We start from the raw sequence: 21059 nt of genomic DNA on the forward strand, positions 1-21059 counted from the left end.
AAGGGAAGGAGAGAAAAAGGAGGAGGTTTTAATGATTCTAACTCAAAGTGACGAACCAAATCCAGATGACTGTGAATTTGACATACCTCAAATTATATTGGATGTTCTTAAAAATTGGGATAAATTGTTGAGTTACCTTCCAGAGGAAAAACAAACTGACCTGAAAGAGTTATTGATATCACGTGGGCAAGTTTATAGAGATAAATTGAGAAGTACTAAAATGGCTATACATGATGTAGATGTGGGAAATGCTGTTCCAATCAAACAACATCCATATAGACTTAACCCTTTAAAATTGGCACAGGTTAACAAAGAGATTGAGAGTATGCTAAAAAATGGCATAATTGAAGGGGTTGAAGCCAATGGAGCTCACCCATAGTGATGGTACCTAAACCAGAAGGTACCCAACGGTTGTGTGTGGACTACAAAAAGGTTAATGCAGTTACAAGAACGGACTCTTATCCTATCCCACGTTTGGAGGATTGCATTGAGAAAGTGGGATAATCAGCTTTTATTTCCAAACTGGATTTACTTAACGGTTACTGGCAGGTACCTTTATCCGACATGGTGAAGGAGATTTCAGCTTTTGTGACTCCAGATGGTATATACCAATTCAAAGTTATGCCATTTGGCATGAAAAATGCCCCAGCCACATTTCAACGGTTAACTAACAAAGTTGTTTCAGGATTACCCAATTGTGCGGTATACATCGACGATCTGATAATTTTCAGCCAGACACGGAAAGAACATGTAAAACATCTGATGGAGTTATTCGATCGACTTCAGGAGGTGGGTTTGGTGGTAAACCTAGCCAAAAGTGAATTTGGAAAAGCCCAAGTCATTTTCCTTGCCCATACAATCGGACAGGGTCGAATGATCACATGGGATGTGAAACCAACAGTTATTGAGGAGTTTCCAATATCCTCAAGACAAAGGGAAATAATGTGATTTCTTGGCATGAGTGGATTTGATCGAACATTGGTGAAAATTCTTTTTAGCGTGGTTGTTCCACTGATAGACTTTCTGAAGAAACGTCAAAAATTTCAGTGGGCAGCAGACTTTCAACAGGCATTTGACTGCCTGAAAGCTGTGATAACTAATGCTCTTGTGTTGGAGAATTGCAAGGGACTCTGTGATCAGATTGAACTAAAGTATCTAACTTTAAAGAGAAATGCCGAAGCTTAGAGAAATGGATGGATCATGCAGAGAACTTCTTGTTCAAAGAGACTGTCAATCGAGAAGGATTTCAGTTGGAGGAAGAACAAAAAAAAATGGACTATATTATTATACCTGTTTGCGCGTGTTGTTTTTTTTAAATGAAAACGTATATTCACTGTGTGCGTTTCTTAAAGGATAGTGAAAAGGTGAAAAATGAAACCATCTTGAAGTCAATGGTTTATTTTTTTTCTTGGGGGGAGGTGGCATGTGAGAGTACCTTTAAGAAATGGGTGTTTAAGAATGTACCTTTACGAAATAAGTGTTATTCAGTGATGTCAGAGTGTGGGTGGAGCTGGGCTGTCTGTCAGCTTTTTACTTTTGTTTTAAGCTGTTTGCTGCAGGGTGTGTTTTAGTTTCGTTTTCAGAGCCGAATAGCTGCAGTCACAACTAGGAGGGGTAGTAGTCTCTCTCTGTAATCTCAAAACTGTAAATCGATCCTTTGGTGATTTAAAACTAATAACTGCTCTCAGTAGTGACTTTAACCTGATGTGCTTCTGTTTAAAGTTTTTTTTAAAGTCTTATGGATGTTAAAAGGACAGCTTAAGGATTACTTAGTGTTGTATTCTTTGGGTGTTGTATTTGAATTAATGGTTGCGAAGATGTTCACTGTATGTTTTAAAAAGGTTAACTTGAGTTCATAGAATAAACGTTGTTTTGCTTTAAAAATTACTTTTCCATTTCTGCTGTACCACTCCTGTAGAGTGGGCCGTGTGCTCCCCATACCACAATCTATTAAAAATTGTAGGTCAGGTGAACTCCAAGATACACTTTGGGGTTCTCCAAACCCTGGCCCATAACAGGATGCCAGGATTTGTTTCTGGTGGGATCTGGCACGTGGGTGGGCCTGCACAGCTACGGTTCATGGACAGAGAATAGCGCTGATATGTGGAACTAATCACATATCGATGGACAGATCATTTCTACGACAAAGTTGTGGACATGATAACACAGTCTCAGGCTTATCCTCCGTTTCTGTTGAGGAACCTGCGAGGGATGGTACCAAGAATGTTTTTTTTTGTGAAAATGAGCCCACAAGTGCACCCCTGAGGTCATGGATGCCCTGTATGCCCAGGCAGCTGACGCTATAAACTTTGAGCCGGACCAAGCCAATCAAGGTGCCCAGACTGCAGAATTCACCATCATTGCCGGGATGCCCGAGGTAGTAGATGGTACGCATGTCGCCTTGCGCGCACCAGAGCATTCATTAACAGGAAGGGGTTCCACTCCCTGAATGTGTAACCATCGCCTCCGGATCATGCACATATGTGCACGCTTCCCAGGGAGTGTGCATGACAGCTACATCCTGGGACACTCGAAGATCCCTGGTGCCTTCGAGGACCATCCCAGGATAACGGGTTGGCTCTTGGGGGATAAGGGGTACCCGCTGAGGTCCTGGCTGATGATGCCAGTGCGGGGGTCAGAGATGCGGAAACCCAATATAACGAGGCCCATGTTGCCACCCGTGCTGTCAATGAGTGATGCCCAAGTCAGTGGGGTAGCAGGCTGGACTGATGCCAGGGGGCCGGTGTCAACTTATCCTTGTGGCCAGGTGGAGGGCGTTCTTCTTCCTGTACTAGATGGCGATCCTCCTGGTCACGCTAACCAAACTGATAGCTGCTGCCACTGCTTCCCAGGCGGCATTGTCGGCCCTGTTTTTGGTCCTCCCATTTCTTCGGGGGAACAAGGTGTCCTGTCTCTCATCCACGGCGTCGAACAGCCAGGCGACGTTGGCATCCCGGAAGCATGGAGCAGGTCTACGTAGTACCATGGTCATGTGCTGCCTAGGAGCTGGTTCAGAGGGAGTGTTTATGAGCAGTTCTCTCTTGTTAGCAGGGTGTTGCTGGGCGCAGTCCAGGCAAATCAGCTGCCATGAAGCTTGTGTGATATCATTTCCAGAACTAAGTGTCATTAAATACTGGCCATGGTCTTGCCAAACTGCTGGGGAGTGTCATAATATGCACCCATGCACATCACGAGGTAAAAACATGCAGTGACAGACACCCTGGTGAGCCAATCAACATACAGGACAGAATATAACCAATCACCAGACAGAACACTAGAGGGGGGTTTCCAACTATAAAACACACGAGGCATCAGCACTCCGCCTCTTTCCACTGGTGACAACTGTAGTGACAGTCAGGGTGTATATATCAGTCAGCACCTTCTAGACGTGGATCGCTAGCCTGCTCTAGTTAATTAGAGTTAGTATACTTAGAGTAGTAGAGAGTCAACCCACAGCCAGCTGTGTGCATTGTTATAGAAGTTCAATAAATCGTATTGAACCAACGCCTACGTTTGGTGTATGCTTTACAGTTTATCTGCATCGTGTTGCAGTCCATGTTACCCCAGGGTGAATAACACGACAGGAAGCACCCAGGAAATTACGCCCAATATGACACTTAGAACTTTACCCGTTAAATTGCAACCTTTGACTGCAAACATTAATTGCCAATTGATTGCCCCACTTGATTTTTCTTTCTACTGATCTCAGTGGAACCCGCTCCAGTTCCCTTTTGAAAACTGAAGAATTGTCCAGTTCCCTTTTGAAAACTGCAATTGAATCTGTCTCCACCTCATGCTCAGGCAATGCATTCCAGATCCAAATCACTTGTGTTATTAGGTTTTCATCAAGTTGCTTCTGGTTCTTTTGTTAATCAGCTTAGGAGCTGTTTAGCACAGGGCTAAATTGCTGGCTTTAAAAGACCTAGGCAGGTCAGCAGCACGGTTCAATTCCCGTAACAGCCTCCCCGAACAGGCGCCGGAATGTGGCGACTAGGGGCTTTTCACAGTAACTTCATTTGAAGCCTACTTGTGACAATAAGCGATTTTATTTTCATTTCATTTCATTTTGATTTTCTGCTGTTGGGAACAGTTTCTCCCCATTTATTCTTAGTGTCTGGACCCCTCATGATTTTGAACACCTCTAACAATTTTATTCCATGGTGGGGCTGGAAAGTCCTGACCTAGGTCTCTATAAGGATTCTGCAATGGTCACTATTACTAATACTGTAATGGACGGATACAAAGTGATGAGATAAAAGTCAAATTTAAGGGAGACAGTCGTATGGTGGTAAAGTACTAATAATGCAATAGACACAAGTTCACATCCCATTCCGGCACTGATGAATTTAAAAGCTAGTCTTAGTAATAGTGACCTTGACGATTGTTGCTAAAATGATTTGGATCACTAATGTCCTTTAGGGAAGGTAATCTCCATTTTTACCCAGTTTGGCCGCCATGTGATTCCAGAAGGACAGCCAAGTGATTGACTATTAATCACACTCTAAAATGGCCTGGAGAGTCATTCAGTTGTATCAAACGGATACAGAAAAGGTGAAAAATGTTCACACCGGAAGCACCACCTGGCATCGACCTAAGCACAGCAATCGCCAAAGGCACACCCTGCCCAGTCAACAATGCAAATTCCTCCTCACTAAAATCTGGGGCTTGTGGCAAATTTCGGAGAGCTGTCCCACTGGCGAGTCAGCCTCACAGTCATACACATTGAATCATACCTTTTAGCCAATGTCCCAGACCCCTCCATCACCATTAATAAAAACAGAAAGTGCTGGAAAACCTCAGCAGATCCTGCAGCATCTGCGAAGAAAGAGACAGAGTTAATGTTTTGAGTCTAATATGGCTGTTCTTCAGAACTTGTTCGCACCCTTTATTATCATTCCTGGATATGTCCGGTTGCACAGTGGTTGGTACTTCTACCTCAGTGCCAGTGACCTGGGGTGGGATTCTCCGCAATCGGCGTGATGTCCGCCGGCCGGCGCCAAAAACGGCGCGAATCAGTCCGGCATCGCGCCGCCCCAAAGGTGCGGAATTCTCCGCATCTTGAGGGGCCGAGCCCTCACCTTGAGGGGCTAGGCCCGTGCCGGACTGATTTCCGCCCCGTCAGCTGGTGGGAAAGGCCTTTGGTGCCCCGCCAGCTGGCGCGGAAATGACTTTGCTGTGCGGCGCATGCGCGGGAGCGTCAGCGGCCGCTCACGGCATCCCTGCGCATGCGCAGTGGAGGGGGTCTCTTCCGCCTCCGCCATAGTGGAGACCATGGCGAAGGCGGAAGGAAAAGAGTGCCCCCAAGGCACAGGCCCGCCCGCGGATCGGTGGGCCCCGATCGCGGGCCAGGCCACCGTGGGGCCCGATCGCCCCACGCCCCCCCCCAGGACCCCGTAGCCCACCCGCGCCGCCTTGTCCCGCCGGTAAGAGAGATGGTTTGATTCTCGCCGGCGGGACAGGCATTCCAGCAGCGGGACTTCGGCCCATCGCGGGCCGGAGAATCGCCGGGGGGGGGCCCGCCAACCGGCGCGGCGCAATTCCCACCCCCGCCGAATATCCGGTGCCGGAGAATTTGGCAACCGGCAGGGGTGGGATTCACGCCAGCCCCCGGCGATTCTCCGACCCGGCGGGGGGTCGGAGAATCCCGCCCCTGGATTCAATTCCTGCCTTGGCTGACTGTGCGGAGTTTGCATTTTCTCCCAGTGTCTGCGTGGGCTTCCTCCGGGTGCTCTGGATCTTCCCACAGTCCATTTCTGTGCAAGTTCGGTGGATTGCCCATGCTAAATTGCCCCGTAGTGTCCAAAGATGTGTAGGTTAAAGGGGTATTGAGATTGGGCAGAGAAGTGGGCTTGGATGGAGTGTTCATTCAGAGGGGCGGTGCAGACCCGATGGGCCAAATGGCCTCCTTCTGCACTGTAGGGATTCTTTTTTTTAAATTAACTTACAGGATGTGGGAGTCGCTGGTTAGGCCTGCATTTATTGCCCATCCCAAGTTGCCCTTCAGAAGGCGGTGGTGAGTTGCCTTCTTGAACCACTGCAGTCCTTGAGGGGTAGGTACACCCACTGTGTTGTCAGGGAGGAAGTTCCAGCATGTTGCCACAGCGACAATGAAGAAACGGAGATATATTTCCAATTCTGGGTGGTGAGTGACTTGGAGGGGAACCTCCAGATGGTGTGGTTCCCAGGTATCTGCTGTGCTGTCCGTCCAGTTTCATTCCTGTTTTGGGTTTCGTAGAGGTTGAATACAACTGAGTGGCTTGCTCGGCCATTTCAGAGGGCAGTTAAGAGTCATATGTACGCCAGACCAGGTAAGGATGGCAGATTCCCTTCCCTAAAGGACATTGCCAAACCAGATGTGTTTTTACGACAATCATGGTCATCATTAGACTTTTATTTTTAATTCCAGATAATTTATTGAGTTAAAATTCCATGACCTGACGTGGTGGGATTCAAACCCGGGTCCCCAGATCATTATCCTGGGTCTCTGGTTTACTAGTCCAGCGACAATACCGGGTGCTCCAGTTTCCTCCCACAGTCCAAAGATGTGCAGTTTAGGTGGATTGGCCATTTTAAATTGCCATTAGTGTTCAAAAAGGTCAGGTGGGGTTTTTGGGTTACAGGGAAGAAGGGGATAGGCTGGAAGTGTCGGCTTAAGTGGGGTGCTCTTTCCAAGGGCTGGTGCAGACTCGATGGGCTAATTGGCCTCCTTCTGCACTGTAAATTCGATGATTCTATGAATACCACCATGCCACCGCCTCCCCGCTATGCTATAATTAAGCTGGGAGGACAGACCCAAAAGAGGGGACAACACAGTGGTGGAGAGGCAAAGGTTAAGGGATCCTGGGCATCTTCAACTTTCACACTGATGCATGATCAATTGCACAAAGACTAAAGTTGGGTACAACTGTGGCTTTATTACAGTCAGATGCGTGGCCTCCTGCTGCAGCTGGCGAAATGGCAGGGCACTGGAGGTCATGCATATTTATACAATTCTCCGTGGGCGGAGCCAGCCGGCAGGAGCTACCGGCTAACCTGTAGTGCAGGTCCTACCTTACATCTCCTAATACAGTGGTTCACCACATTCACCCCCTGTTACAAATGAGTCCAGCAGGGGTGACGTGAAACTATATACAATTAGTTCGATTATGTACAGTGGTAGGAAAAGAAAAGTCCATGTTGACGGTCCGGAGTCCGTCAAAGGTTCAGCTGGTCCGGTGCTTTGGTGTTTCGTTGGGAGCGGTATAACGGTGGCGGCGAAGTCGGCGGTGGTGGAGGTGGCACCGATGACGGTGGTGGCGGTGCTGATGCTGGCCAGTCGTCGGGGAACTCCGGGAGCGTGCCAAAATCCTCTTCGTCCTCTTGTGCTGAAAAGGGGAGGGGGGGTGTCTGGTGGGGTCGATATTGGGGGCGCGGTGGGAGGGGGGGGCGCATGGGTGGGGGGGGGGTGTTGGGGTGGAACCTGACGGTGCCAGGTCCCTGAGTGAGACAGTATCTTGGCGGCCGTCAGGGAACTCAACGAAGGCATATTGAGGGTTGGCGTGGAGCAGGTGAACCCTGTCCACCAAGGGGTCCGCCTTGTGGAGTCGGAAGTGTCTCCGGAGAAGGACCGGTCCTGGAGCTGCGAGCCAAGTCGGGAGCGACAACCCGGATGTGGACTTCCTGGGGAAGGCAAAAACACGTTCACGGGGTGTGTTATTAGTGGCATTGCACAATAGTGGCCGGATGGAGTGTAGAGCGTCAGGGAGGACCTCCAGCCAGCGAGAGGCTGGGAGGTTCCTGGACCACAGGGCCAGCTGGACAGCCCTCCAAACAGTTCCATTCCCCCGTTCTACTTGCCCGTTTCGCCGGGGGTTGTAGCTGGTCGTCCTGCTGGAGGCTATGCCCTTGCTGAGCAGGAACTGACGCAGCTCATCGCTCATGAATGAGGATCCCTTGTCACTGTGGATGTAGGCGGGGAAACCGAACAGAGCGCAGATGGTGCTGAGGGCCCTGATGATGGTGGCAGATGTCATATCGGGGCATGGGATGGCGAAGGGAAATCTGGAGTACTCATCGACCACACTGAGAATGTACGTGTTACAGTCAGCGGAGGGGAAGGGCCCTTTGAAATCCACGCTGAGGTGTTCAAAGGGGCGGGAGGCCTTCACCAGGCTAAGCTTTGACCAGATGGTACAATCGAGTGACCCTCGGGTTACAAAGGCTGTCGTGTAGGGCCCGGAGTTGGTCCACTTGTGTGCTGGCACATGTACCTCGGGAGAGGGCGTCTGGGGACTCGTTGAGTTTACCGGGGCGATACAAAATCTCGTAATTATAGGTAGAGAGCTTGATTCTCCACCGCACGATATTATCATTTTTGATCTTGACCCGCTGTGTGTTATTGAACATGAAGGCTTCCGACCGTTGGTCCGTAAGAGAGGGAATCCCTTACCGGCCAGGTAATGCCTCCAATGCCGCACAGCTTCAATTATAGCTTGGGCCTCCTTTTCGACGGCTGAGTGTCGAATTTCAGAGGCACGAAGGGTGCGGGAAAAGAATGCCACGGGTCTGCCTGCCTGGTTTAGTGTGGCAGCAAGGGCGACGTCTGAAGCATCGCTTTCTACTTGGAAAGGCAGTGACTCGTCCACTGCGTGCATCCCGGCCTTGGCGATGTCTGCTCTGATGCGGGCGAAAGCGTGTTGTGCCTCGGCCGCGAGGGGGAATTGGGTGGACTGGATGAGTGGGCGGGCCTTGTCCGCATAGTTTGGGACCCACTGAGCATAGTAGGAGAAGAACCCCAGGCAGCGTTTGAGGGCCTTGGGGCAGTGCGGTCGGGGTCGGGCCCGAGAAGTCCGTTTTGGACTAACCGGGTCGTGCTGGACACACACTTCTCTTTGTTATAGGTCAGGTTGAGAAGACTGGCAGTGCGGAGGAATTTTTCGAGGTTGGCTTCGTGGTCCTGCTGGTCATGGCCGCAGATGGTGACATTATCTAAGTACGCAAAGGTGGTCCGCAAACCGTACTGATCGACCATTCGGTCCATCGCTCTTTGGAAGACCGAGACCCCATTTGTGACACCGAAGGGGACCCTAAGGAAGTGGTAGAGGCGACCATCCGCCTCGAAGGCTGTGTATGGCCTGTCCGACTTCCGGATGGGGAGCTGGTGGTAGGCGGATTTCAGGTCAATTGTTGAGAAGACCAGGTACTGCGCAATCTGATTGACCATATCAGATATGCGTGGGAGGGGGTATGCTTCGAGCTGTATGTACCGATTGATGGTCTGGTTATAGTCCACGACCATCCTGTGTTTCTCCCCAGTTTTAACCACTACCACTTGGATTCTCCAGGGGCTGTTGCTAGCCTCGATAATACCCTCCTTAAGCAGCCGCTGGACTTCGGACCTAATGAAGGTCTTGTCCTGGGTGCTGTACCATCTGCTCCTAGTGGCAACGGGCTTGCAATCCGGTTAGATTGGCAAAAAGGGAGGGGGTCGCGAGGCCGCAAACGGTAAGGGGGGGGTAAGGACCCGCCGAATTTGAGGGTGAGGCTCTGGAGGTTGCACTGGAAGTCCAGGCCCAACAGGAGTACAGCGCAGAGATTAGGAAGGACATAGAGGCGGAAGTTACTAAATTCTACGCCCTGGACTGTGAGTGTGACTATACAAAAGCCTTGGATCGGGACGGAGTGAGATCCGGAGGCTAGGGAGATCCTTTGATTGGCAGGGCGGACCGCGAGGGAGCAGCGCCTTACCGTATCTGGCTGAACAAAGCTTTCGGTGCTCCCAGAGTCCAGCAGGCACGAGGTCGCGTGGCGGTTGATTTTCACCGTTGTCGACGCGGTGGCCAGGTTGTGCGGGCGAGATTGGTCCAGCATCATCGAAGCGAGCTGCGGGTAGCCATCGGCTGCTTCGGGTGGCGAGCGTGTGCGGTTCCAATGTCGGGATGTCCGGAGACCCTGTGGGGAACAAGATGGCGGCGCCCATGGTGCGTAAATTGCGGGGTTGGGACAAGATGGCGGCGCCCATGGGGTACACGTGGCCGAATGGGGACAAGATGGCGGCGCCCATTGGTCGCACATGGCCCCGGGAGGAGAAGATGGCGGCTCCCATTGTGTGTCTGGCGTGGAGAAAGGGGCGATAGCGGGAGCGATCGCAGCGACTGCCCGGGCCTGGCACACAGCCGCGAAGTGGCCCTTTTTACTGCAAGCTTTACAAACTGCAGTGCGGGGCAGGCAGTTTTGGCGGGGGTGTTTCTGCTGACCGCAGAAGTAGCAGCGGGGACCCCCGGGGTGCGCGGATCGGCGTGCGGCGCAGGCATATTGGGAAAGCAGGGCCCCGGCTGAGGAGGTCGTTGGCTGGGTCCAGGAGGCGTAGGAAGGAGTAGAAGGGTGGGCAGCGCAGCGGGAGGGGTACGATTGCACTTTACGGGATGCGACCGTCATGGAGAGCGCCAAGGTTTTCGTCTCCGCCAGTTTGAGCGTGGGCCCTTCCAGTAATTGTTCTCGGATGCGGTCCGCCGCAATCCCCGTCACGAAGGCATCGCGCATGAGGAGATTCGCGTATTCGGCGGTCGTAACGGCCTGACAGTCACAGTCCCGGACGAGTGGAATTAGGGCCTGCCAGAAGTCTTTGATGGACTCACCAGGTAGTTGCGAGTGGGTGGCGAGTACATGCCTGACGAAGAGCGTGTTCACCTTCTGCGCGTAGTGTTCCTTAAGGATTTCCATTGCTTTTGTGTAATTCGTGGCATCTTGGATCAACGGGAACACGCTGGAGCTCAGTCTGGAGTACAGGACGTTTATCTTCTGAGCCTCCGTTGGTGCGGGGTCCGCAGCCTTGATGTAGGCCTCAAAACATGTTAGCCAGTGGGCAAAGTCTTTTCTGGCGTCGGGCAAGTGCGGATCCAGCTGCAGGCGATCAGGCTTAATTCTGATATCCATTCTGTGGAACATATGACTGTAATAAATTGATGCACGATCAATTGCACAAAGACTAAAGTTGGGTACAACTGTGGCTTTATTACAGTCAGATGCGTGGCCTCCTGCTGCAGCTGGCGAAATGGCAGGGCACTGGAGGTCATGCATATTTATACAATTCTCCGTGGGCGGAGCCAACTGGCAGGAGCTGTAGTGCAGGTCCTACCTTCACCACAGACACAAGATCCCATGAATTTTCATGGCTTCTGATCAGTCAGGAGTATGATGGAATGCTCTTCGCTGTCTGGATGGTTGCAGCTCCAATCACACTTAAGGAGCTTGATACCAGAAGAAAGCAGTCCACAACCCCATCCACCACTTTAACAATTCACTCTCCCCACCATCAGTGCACGTTCAAACAGTGTGTACCCTTAAACAAGATACACTGCAGCAACTCACCAAGTGTGCTTCAAAAGCATCTTCCAAATCTACAGGGTGGGATTCCTCGTCCTGCCACACCCGTTTTCTGATGAGGCCCGTCCCTGCCAGCAGCAGGATCCTCTGTCCCGGCAGCCGGTCAATGGGGTTTCCCATTGTGGGCACCCCTACACCGTCGGGAAATTCGCGGGCGTGAGTGCGCTGCCGGCGTTGCAGAGGATCCCGCCGACGGACAATCCAGCCCACAACCTTTGCCACCAATAATAAGGGCAGCAGCCGCATGGAAAACCACCAACTTTAAGTTCCCCTTCAAGCCACACATTATCCTGACAAGGAACAATATCACCACATCTTCGCTGTCACTGGGTCAAAAAACAAGAACTCCCTTCCAAACAACGCTGTGGGTGTACCTACAACATTTGAACGGCAGGAGTTCAAGAAGACAGCTCACCACCCCCTTTCTCAAGGGCAGTTAAAAATGGGCAGGTAATGTTGGCCTTGCCAGCAATGCCCATGTCTCACGAAAGAATAAAAATGTAGATTTTTCCTCATGTTGGTTTTCTCACTATCTACCCTAAACTCAGTTTGTCATCTATGTTCTTCCGCGTTCAGCCAGCTCAGTCAGTAGAGATGCTATCAAGGCAGGACGGTGGCGCAGTAGTTAGCACTGCTTCCTCACGGTGCTGAGGACCCAGGTTCAATCCTGACCCAGGGCCGCTGTCTGTGTGGAGTTTGCACATTCTCCCCGTGACTGTGTGGATCTCTCTGCCATTACCCAAAGATGTGCAAGGTAGGTGGATTGGCCACACTAAAGTGCCCCTTAATTGAAATGTTTTTTTTTAAAGTACTGGTACTTATCAGGTCACTCTTGGTAATACATGCTACCGAGTACATTCTGTGTCCTTGCTGCCCTCAATGCGAAATTCTGCCAAGTGGTATTCAATAGGAAGGAGTACTGATTCATCAGCTGAGCGAGGGTGGTTGGTGGTAATCAACAGATTTCCTGCTGATAACAACTTACATACAGAAGTAATTGTAGTTTATTTCTAATCCTTTTTTTAAGGTCCATATTTCATTATTTCCATTGGACCACCATATTCATTACATTAATGTGTGTGGAAGACTGGTCTCTTAAAAAGGCAAACTCTATTTTTAAACCTTTGCAACTGTTTGTTGCATGCAGCCAAAGCTGCACCACCAATCCCTCACAGAACAAACGTTACGAAAATAGATGGGCAAGCATATTTTCCACTCACCAGGCAACGAGCTTTTGGGGCAATCTGTAACTTTGATTCGAATCCAGTGTGAAGACAGATTGACTGTACATCTGTCTGCCACTTGAGTCAGGACGGCTGAAACATTTTGAGAACACAGCCTTATCAGAATTCAGCTGAATAGTCAAGTGCTCAATTAGCTGTAACGCTCTGCTATACTAGAAAATATGGCAGTTCTATTGGCAACCGGAGCGAGAAGTGAGCAGTGAAATGGTGGGTACTAGGTCATTGCCAGGCAGGGGCTGGTTTAGCACCGTGGGCTAAGCAGCTGGCTTGTAAAGCAGAACAAGCCCAGCAGCACGGGTTCAATTCCTGTACCAGTCTCCCCGAACAGGAGCCGGAATGTGGTGACTAGGGGCTTTTCACAGTAACTTCATTTGAAGCCTACTTGTGACAATAAGTGATTTTCATTTCATTTTGTCAGTTGCTGTATTTTAATAGGAACACGATTGCACAAATAGGCAGAGAAAGTGCAAGTGCGTGTTCTACCCACTTGTACCTGAAAATTGAAAACAACATCCTACAACTGGTGTCAATCTCCAATTTGCCTGTTGCTTATTTACAGAAGGGAGTTGCTGCGCATCCGCGAGCCTGACTGAGACAGCACCAACTGAAGCTTGGGTTGCCAACTTTGGTTGTAGGCATTCCTGGAGGTTTCATCGTTTTTGCTTCCAACCACCCAGTCCCCATTTGGTCACCCAACACAGGCAGGCCCACACCTTCCCACACCAACTGGTAAATGAGCAGACCCTCTGAGGGAATCATAACCCCAAAAACATGTGGATTTGGGAGAGAAAGGAAATAAAAACCTGAACCTATTTCACCTAGAACCTGCCCACTTCCAGTTTTATTGGAGATGGGTCAGGTAGTAGAGTGCGTGGGAATGTGACCAACCAGCTCCCTGGAAATTATCTTAATGAAGCTACAACCTTAGTTTCAGACTTCTCTCTCGTTGCTCGTGAGTTTCTCCAAGCTGGGAAACATAGGAGTTAAAAGGAGAAAAGACTGATGTGTGGAAAAGCTAAGCACTTTTCAAGTGCAGCTTCTGTGCTACGAGGAGGTGTCGGCGGCCATCTTTTGGGGAAGCGCTAAACGCAGTGGTCTGAGGGAAGATTAGCTTGTTCAAGGTACATGCGGATAGGGAAATGAGGGAGAAATACGAATTGCTAATGAACGAGATAGTGGGGGTAGAAACGGAGTACTTGAGGGTGCCCACCACAGAGGGATTGACGAGGAAGCACTACAGTTTCCACAGTTGGAGGAAGAGAAGAGTCAAGCGTCAGAGGAGCCCCCGGGGCTGAGGGAGGTATTAGACAGTATAAGGGGTATGAAGTCGGGTAAGGCCCTGGGGCCTGATGGCTACCCAGCCGAATTTTATAAAGAGTTTGCGACAGACCTGATCCCACATCTCTTGGGGGCATTTAATGAGGCGTTGGAGAAGGGGGAGCTGCGGGAGACAATGACGCGGGCAATGATCATGTTAATACCAAAAAAGGGGAAGGACCCATTGGAATGTGTGTCGTATGGGCTCATAGCGTTGTTAAATATAGACATGAAAGTGCTGGCTAAGTTGGCGGCGAGAAGGATGGAAGGTTGTGTCCCAGGAGTGGTTGCCGAGGACCAAACAAGGCTTTGTAAAGTGCAAGCAGTTTTCTAGCAATACGAGGAGGTTGTTAAATGTGATCATAACCCCGCCGGGTGCTCAGGTACCGGAGGCAGTGGTGTCCGTGGATGCAGAGAAGACATTCGATCAGGTGGAGTGGCGATATCTGTTTGAGGTCATGGGAAGGTTTGGGTTTGGGCCGCAATTTGTGGCATCAGTGCACCTGCTATATGTGGCACTGAGGGCGAGTGTGCGGACCAATAACATGGGTTCACGGAACTTTGAACTGCACAGGAGAACAAGGCAGGGTGCCCGCTGTCGCCATTGCTGTTTGCTCAGGCTATGGAGCCTCTGGCAATGGCTCTTAGGGGGTCGGCAGAGTGGCGAGGGATTACGAGGGGAAGAAGGGAGCATTGGGTGTCACTCTATGTGGACGACCTACTATTGTATGTTTCGGACCCGCTGGAGAGCATGGACAGGATCTCTGGCTTGTAATGCAGAACAATGCCAGCAGCACGGGTTCAATTCCCATACCGGCCTCCCCGAACAGGCGCCGGAATGTGGCGACAAGGGGCTTTTCACAGTAACTTCATTGAAGCCTACTTGTGACAATAAGCTATTATTATTATTATGGCGTTCTTGGGTCATAAGTTAAATGTAGGGAAAAGTAAAGCGTTCCCGGTGAATGAGTCGGGTCGGCGAGCCAATTTAGGGGGGTGCCATTTAATGTGGCCCGAGACAGGTTTAGATACCTGGGAATTCAAGTAGCGAGGGAATGGGCGATGCTTCACAAATAGAATTTAACAAAACTGGTTGAGGAGGCTACGGAGGATCTCAATACATGGGACACGCTGCACTTGACTTTGGCAGGGAGGGTCCAAGTGGTGAAGGTGAACATTCTGCCGAGGTTCCTGTTCATATTCCAGACGCTCCCAATCTTTATACCGAAGGCCTTCTTTCGAAAGCTGGACACTATTATTTAGGACTTTGTATGGGCAGGGAAGATGCCATGGGTTAAGAGGACCCTGTTACAGAGGCAGCAGGGAGGGTTGGCATTGCCAAACCCACGACATTACTATTGGGCGGAAAACGTGGAGAAGGTGAGGCGATGGTGGGAAGGAGAAGGGGCAGAATGAGTTAGGATGGAGGAGGAATCCTGTCGGGGATCCAGCATAAGGGCCATGTTGATGACGGCGTTGCCAATGGCACCAAGCAGATACACAGAGAACCATGTGGTGCAGTCCACAGTGAAGATCTGGAACCACTAAGGAGGCACTTTAGGTTAGAGGGGATGTCGGTGTTAATGCCGTTGTGTGAAAACCACGGTTTTGAGTCGGGGGGGGGATAGATGGCATGTATAGGAAGTGGAGAGAAGTGGGACTGGTTAAGGTGAGGGATTTGTATCTGGAAGAAGGGTTTGCCAGTATAGATGAATTGAAGGAGAGGGTAGAGCTCACGAGAGGAAGCGAGTTTAGGTACCTGCAGGTAAGGGACTTTGCGCGGAAGGTTTGGAAAGAGTTCCCCAGGTTGCCGAGGTGCACCCTGCTGGAGTGACTGTTGCTTCTGGATGTAGAGGGGGAGGGCAGGATTGGAGACATATACAGGCGGCTGGGAGAACAGGGAGGTGAGTGGGTGGTGAAGATTCAGGAGAAGTGGAAAGGGGAGCTGGGATGGGAGATAAACTGGGGAGTATGGAATTAGGTGCTACAAAGGGTAAATGCGACCTCCTTGTGCGAAGGATGAGCCTGATAGTTCAAGGTCGTACACAAGGTATGTATGGCGCGAGCAAGAATGAGTTAGTTCTTTCAGGGGGTGGCAGATGAGTGTGAGAAGTGTGGGTGGTGACCAGCGAATCACGCACATATGTTCTGGGGCTGCGAAAAGTTGTAGGGTTTCTGGGAGGGAGTGTTCCTGGCGCTAGCAAGGATAGTGGGGGAGGAGGTTGAGCCGGATTTAGTGGCGATATTTGGGATATCGGAGAAGCCGGAGCGGATGAAGGGGACGAAGGCTGATGTTGTGGCCTTCGCCTCTCTGATTGCCCAGCCACAAATTCTGTTGGAGTAGCGGTCATCAACGCCACCGATGGTGGTGACCTGGCTGGGGAACTTCTATGACTTTCTTCGGCTGGAAAAGATCAAATACAAGTTAAGGGTTTAAGTGGAGGGTTTCGAGGTAAGGTGGGGGATGTTTGTAACCGTGTTTGAGGAGTTGTTCGTTGCGGCGGGGCGAGGGGGGGAGGCGATAAAAGGGGAAAAATTTGTACAAATTGTATGGGTGCGTGTTGGAAGTTTGTTTCCTAAATTGTTTATGTGTTGTAACTTTTCATATAAGTTTGGAATAAAATACATTTCTTAAAAAATTAATTACAGGGTCATTCTCGGCACCGTCAGCGAAATGCGCTCGGCGCAAGACTCTGTTTCATTTCCATTAAATTGCGCCATTGATTCAAACCCCAATTCTGCCTGCAGCCATTTTGGGCACAAGGATTTAAGTGTAATGTGCAGGTGCCATTACCAACATGCCCTCTAATTTTTTCTTTTGTAGTGCACGGCCAAATCTGCAGGAGCCCTTTCGCGTTTTTGTTTTTGCATGCTGCGCACACAAATTAACTCAAAGGGGTCATCTGGTTCATGGCCACAGGAATTTGTGGGTTGTTGTGTGGCTACTGCTTAGAACAGTGCTTCACAGACCTTTTCCTGGCATGGCCCCATTCTAATGCCTCAGATTTTTGGTGAAGCCGCAGTGAAAGGTCTCAGAGAAAATATTAGCCTTTACCAGCCAACAGGTAATAAGCACAACCCGCTAAAAGCTAACCTTCCAGACTCGCCTCTCCTTGCAAGATTTGTACCACACTACCTTTGCTCAAGGTGTAAGTATTGTTACACTGCCTTGATTTTGTGGTGGTGGTGGTTTTCTTTCAAGCAGTAGGATTGCATATTGTACTGATACTTGTGTACTTACATGTGCCATCTGATGCACCTTGAGCGCTGGGGAAGTAACTACGCTCCTGTCAAAGTGGTGGTTGACCTACCTTTCAAAGGAAATAATACCTTTACTTGAAAATAGTTATAAATATACTGTGCTGCTTATTGTGAAGGATGAAAATAAAAACTCTCATTTATATCGTGTCCCACCATGTTTCTCAGAAACTCCCCCAGACGTTTCACACACAATGAATTACTTTGAAGTCAAGTGACTTGTTATGTAGGCATCTGTTTGTGCGTACTTCATTGTTGCTGATTTAGTCATCAGTATTTTTAAATTTGATTTCAGATCATGATTAAAATATTTTCAGCAAGTTTGCAGTTCTGCTTTTGATGAAACATAATCATTTGATGTTTTGCGCCAATGGCGCCTTCTCTATTTTAGTACATTTGGGCTATATATTGGGTAAATAAGGGAAGTTGGGAGCAGGAATTGGTGCTGGGAGAGTAGGAGGAAGGTTATGGGAAAACCTGTAGACAACAGTAAATGTTCAATTCAAGGCATGGCTGTGTTGAACCATGAGACACAAGGACTGGAGCAGATTGGAAAGCAGCCTCAAATATTGTGCATGGAATTGAGGTCCAGATCAATTAGAATCTAGAAGAATGCAGAACAAGTTTGAGGAGCTGAAAGGCCCACTCTTGTTCCATATTCCGATATTCTAATGGACTGGAATGACAGACCAGCCGAAAAAACCTTCATGGAAGGGTTAAGTCAAGCTGGGAAACTGGTAAACGATGTTGCTGTCATTTGGGCATGAAACCTTGAAAGATATCAGGAGGCAAAACAAAATAAATGAACGGAATGTCCAAGAAGAACGCAAAGAAAGAATAGGCCATTGACGACAAAATATATATCAGTAGATTTCCAATCTAAGATGTATAATTTTATATCAGTGTGTTCAAAGTTTCTTTTGATAATTATTTGAATTTTGTTATAAATTGCAAATCTAAGATATGCATAATACGCTGGCTGTGGCAGCACAGTGGGAAAATAAATTGTGTCAGCAATTTCATTGATTTCCTCTGACAAAACTGCCTGACAGTTTTGAAAAATATCTGAATTACCTTGATTTTTTGCATGTTCCTGATTTGTGGCTGCTATAAATACAGCAACATGGTTCAGATACAGTTATTGAGCCAATCGTATAAAATGTGATGGGCAGCTTGCATGTATAACACACTAAAGTGTCAGGCACAATTGGCGCACAGACAAAATGTACTGCAGCAACTTGTCAAGCTTCCTTTGACAAGAGACACCACCACCTGCAAGTTAATCTCCAAGCCACACGCCATTCTGACTTGGAACTATATCACTGCTCCTTGTTTGTCACTGGATCAACATCCTGTAATACCCTTCAGACCAGCACTGTGGGTGTACCCACACCACATGGGCTCAAGTAGTTCCAGAAACTGCCTCATCATCACTTTCTCGAGTGAAATTAGGGGCAAGCAACAAATGCTAACCTTGTTAAAAAATATATTTTAGTTGAAAATGTTTAATTTATGACAAATACGGCATTAACATCAAACACCCCAGAAAGCGAATATCAAATAGTACAATATCGTGTCCCACCCCTCTCCCCCCTACCCCACTGACCCCTTAATGGTACATTCAACCTTTTTCAGATATACAAATTCCATGAGGTCACCCAACCAGGCCGAGCAGAAGATCTCCATCCCGGCAGAACTTGCCTCCGGGCTATCAACGTCGCGAAGGCAAGAACATCAACCTTCACCCCAGTCTGTTGCCTCGGCGAGTCCGACACCCCCAAAATGCCCACCAACAGACAAGATTAAGAATTTTTAGAATCGGACAATTTAAGAATCACTGACATGGTTCTGAAGAAGGAGACCCATCCAGGGCTGTGACACCCCCTCCGCAGCCTGGTCTGATCTCTAACACGCAAGTGAGTCCCCTACAAAAACATTTACATTCCTTAGGTGAGCAAAAAACTCTCAACCTCTTCACTGGGCCACCCAACCAACTTGCATTCCAGGTGACCACCCGAATTAGGGGTCTCCCACCGCCGCCCTCCCCACCCGCCCTTCCCAATCCCGGAATAAGCCCTTTCCACCGTCAAGGGCTACAAGGCAAATATTCAAAAGGTACTGACCAGAGGCGCTACCAAGAAGGCCACCAAACCCACCGCACGCCCCCCCCCGCCCCCCCCCCCCCCCCCCCGCCTCTCCGAGTAAAACCAAAAAAGTCCTCCAATCACATTCAGCAAACTAACCCCTCCCCCTTCTCCCACTTAACACCCCACTCAAATACACAACCTGAAACCAAACCCAAGATACAAACCCCCTCCCCATAAGCCTTATGCCACACGCTCAGCCCGCTAAACCTGACCAAATCGGTTCAAAGGCTGCAGCTCCTCCCCCCAACTCACTCCTGTTCACCAGCCTTGTTTATTTCAAACATGCAGTCCCCTTGCCAGGACAAAGAAAAAGACAACGACATTGCCCGTTTCAGGGATAAAACAATCCCCATACTACAGTCCCCATCATAAAAATCCCCCATTATCCCCATCAACAGAAAAACAAAACTTATTAACAACTATAATAATAATCTTTTTATTGTCACAAATAGGCTTACATTAACACTGCAATGGAGTTACTGTGAAAAGCCCCTAGTCGCCACATTCCGGCACCTGTTTGGGTACACTGAGGGAGAATTCAGAATGTCCAATTCACCTAACATCACGTCTTTCGGGACTTGTGGAAGGAAACCAGAGCACCTGGAGGAAACCTACACATACAGGATATCTCAACACTCTTCCCAACACACATAGATCAAAGATCATATACAACACATTCAACTAGCCCCAAGTCCATGCTTTTTAATGAAGGTGTCCGCTTCCTCCGGTTCCTCAAAGTAGTAGTCGTTCGACTCATATGTGACCCGCAACCTTGCCGGGTACCCCACCCCGAACCAAACTCCTTCCTTATACAGGACAAAAGCAAATTACTGCGGATGCTGGAAACTGAAACCAAGAAGAAAATGCTGAAAAATCTTAGCAAGTCTGGCAGCATCTGTAGGGAGAGAAACAAGCTAACGTTTCGAATCCAGATGACCCTTTGTCAAAGCTAAAGACAGAGAAAGTGGGAAATATTTCTACTGTGGTGAGAATGAAAGATGAGGCATAGCCACAGAAACCCAGGGAAACAGGTGCTAATAGCCACAGAAAGCAAGGGGAAAGAGTGCTAATGGAAGTCCCCAGAGAGAACAAAAGGTGCGAAAGGCCAAACTGCAGAGAAACTAACATCCTTCCTTATGCAGAATGGCCTTAACCATATTTTGTTCTCATGATCGCCACCAACAGACAAGTAGCCATCCTCACCCCCATTATCTCTGATTGTGACTTGAAGATCGAGGTCCAGAATCTCCCCCAGCTTCGGGTAAGACCAAAACATACGGACATGACTCGTAGGCCCCCTTTTGCACCTCTCACATTTGTCCTCTACCTCAGGGAAGAACCCACTTATACGAGCCCGCATCATATGGGCCCTGTGCTCCACCTTAAACTGTATCAGGTTCATCTTTATCTCCTGCATTGGTGCCTTCTCCATTTCTAATAACAACCCATAAATATCCACAATCTTCCCTTCCCCCAGCTCGTCATGAGTTAACAATCTATCCAGTAGGTGATGCCTTGGCATCTGAGGGAACGAGGGGAGCTCCTTGTGCTCAAAGTCCCACACCTGTATGTACAGGAATTCCCTCCCCCTCGGCAGCTGGTCCTTCTCCTGCAACTCTTCTAACCTCGTAAACCTCCCTGACCTGCTGTACCCCTCCCCATGCCAACTCCTCCCCATGCCAACTCCTGTACGTCACGCCTATCCCTGCTGGCACAAACCTCTGGGGCG

The sequence above is a fragment of the Scyliorhinus torazame genome, chromosome 18, assembly GCF_047496885.1.
Source record: "Scyliorhinus torazame isolate Kashiwa2021f chromosome 18, sScyTor2.1, whole genome shotgun sequence".
Lineage (NCBI taxonomy): Eukaryota > Metazoa > Chordata > Chondrichthyes > Carcharhiniformes > Scyliorhinidae > Scyliorhinus > Scyliorhinus torazame.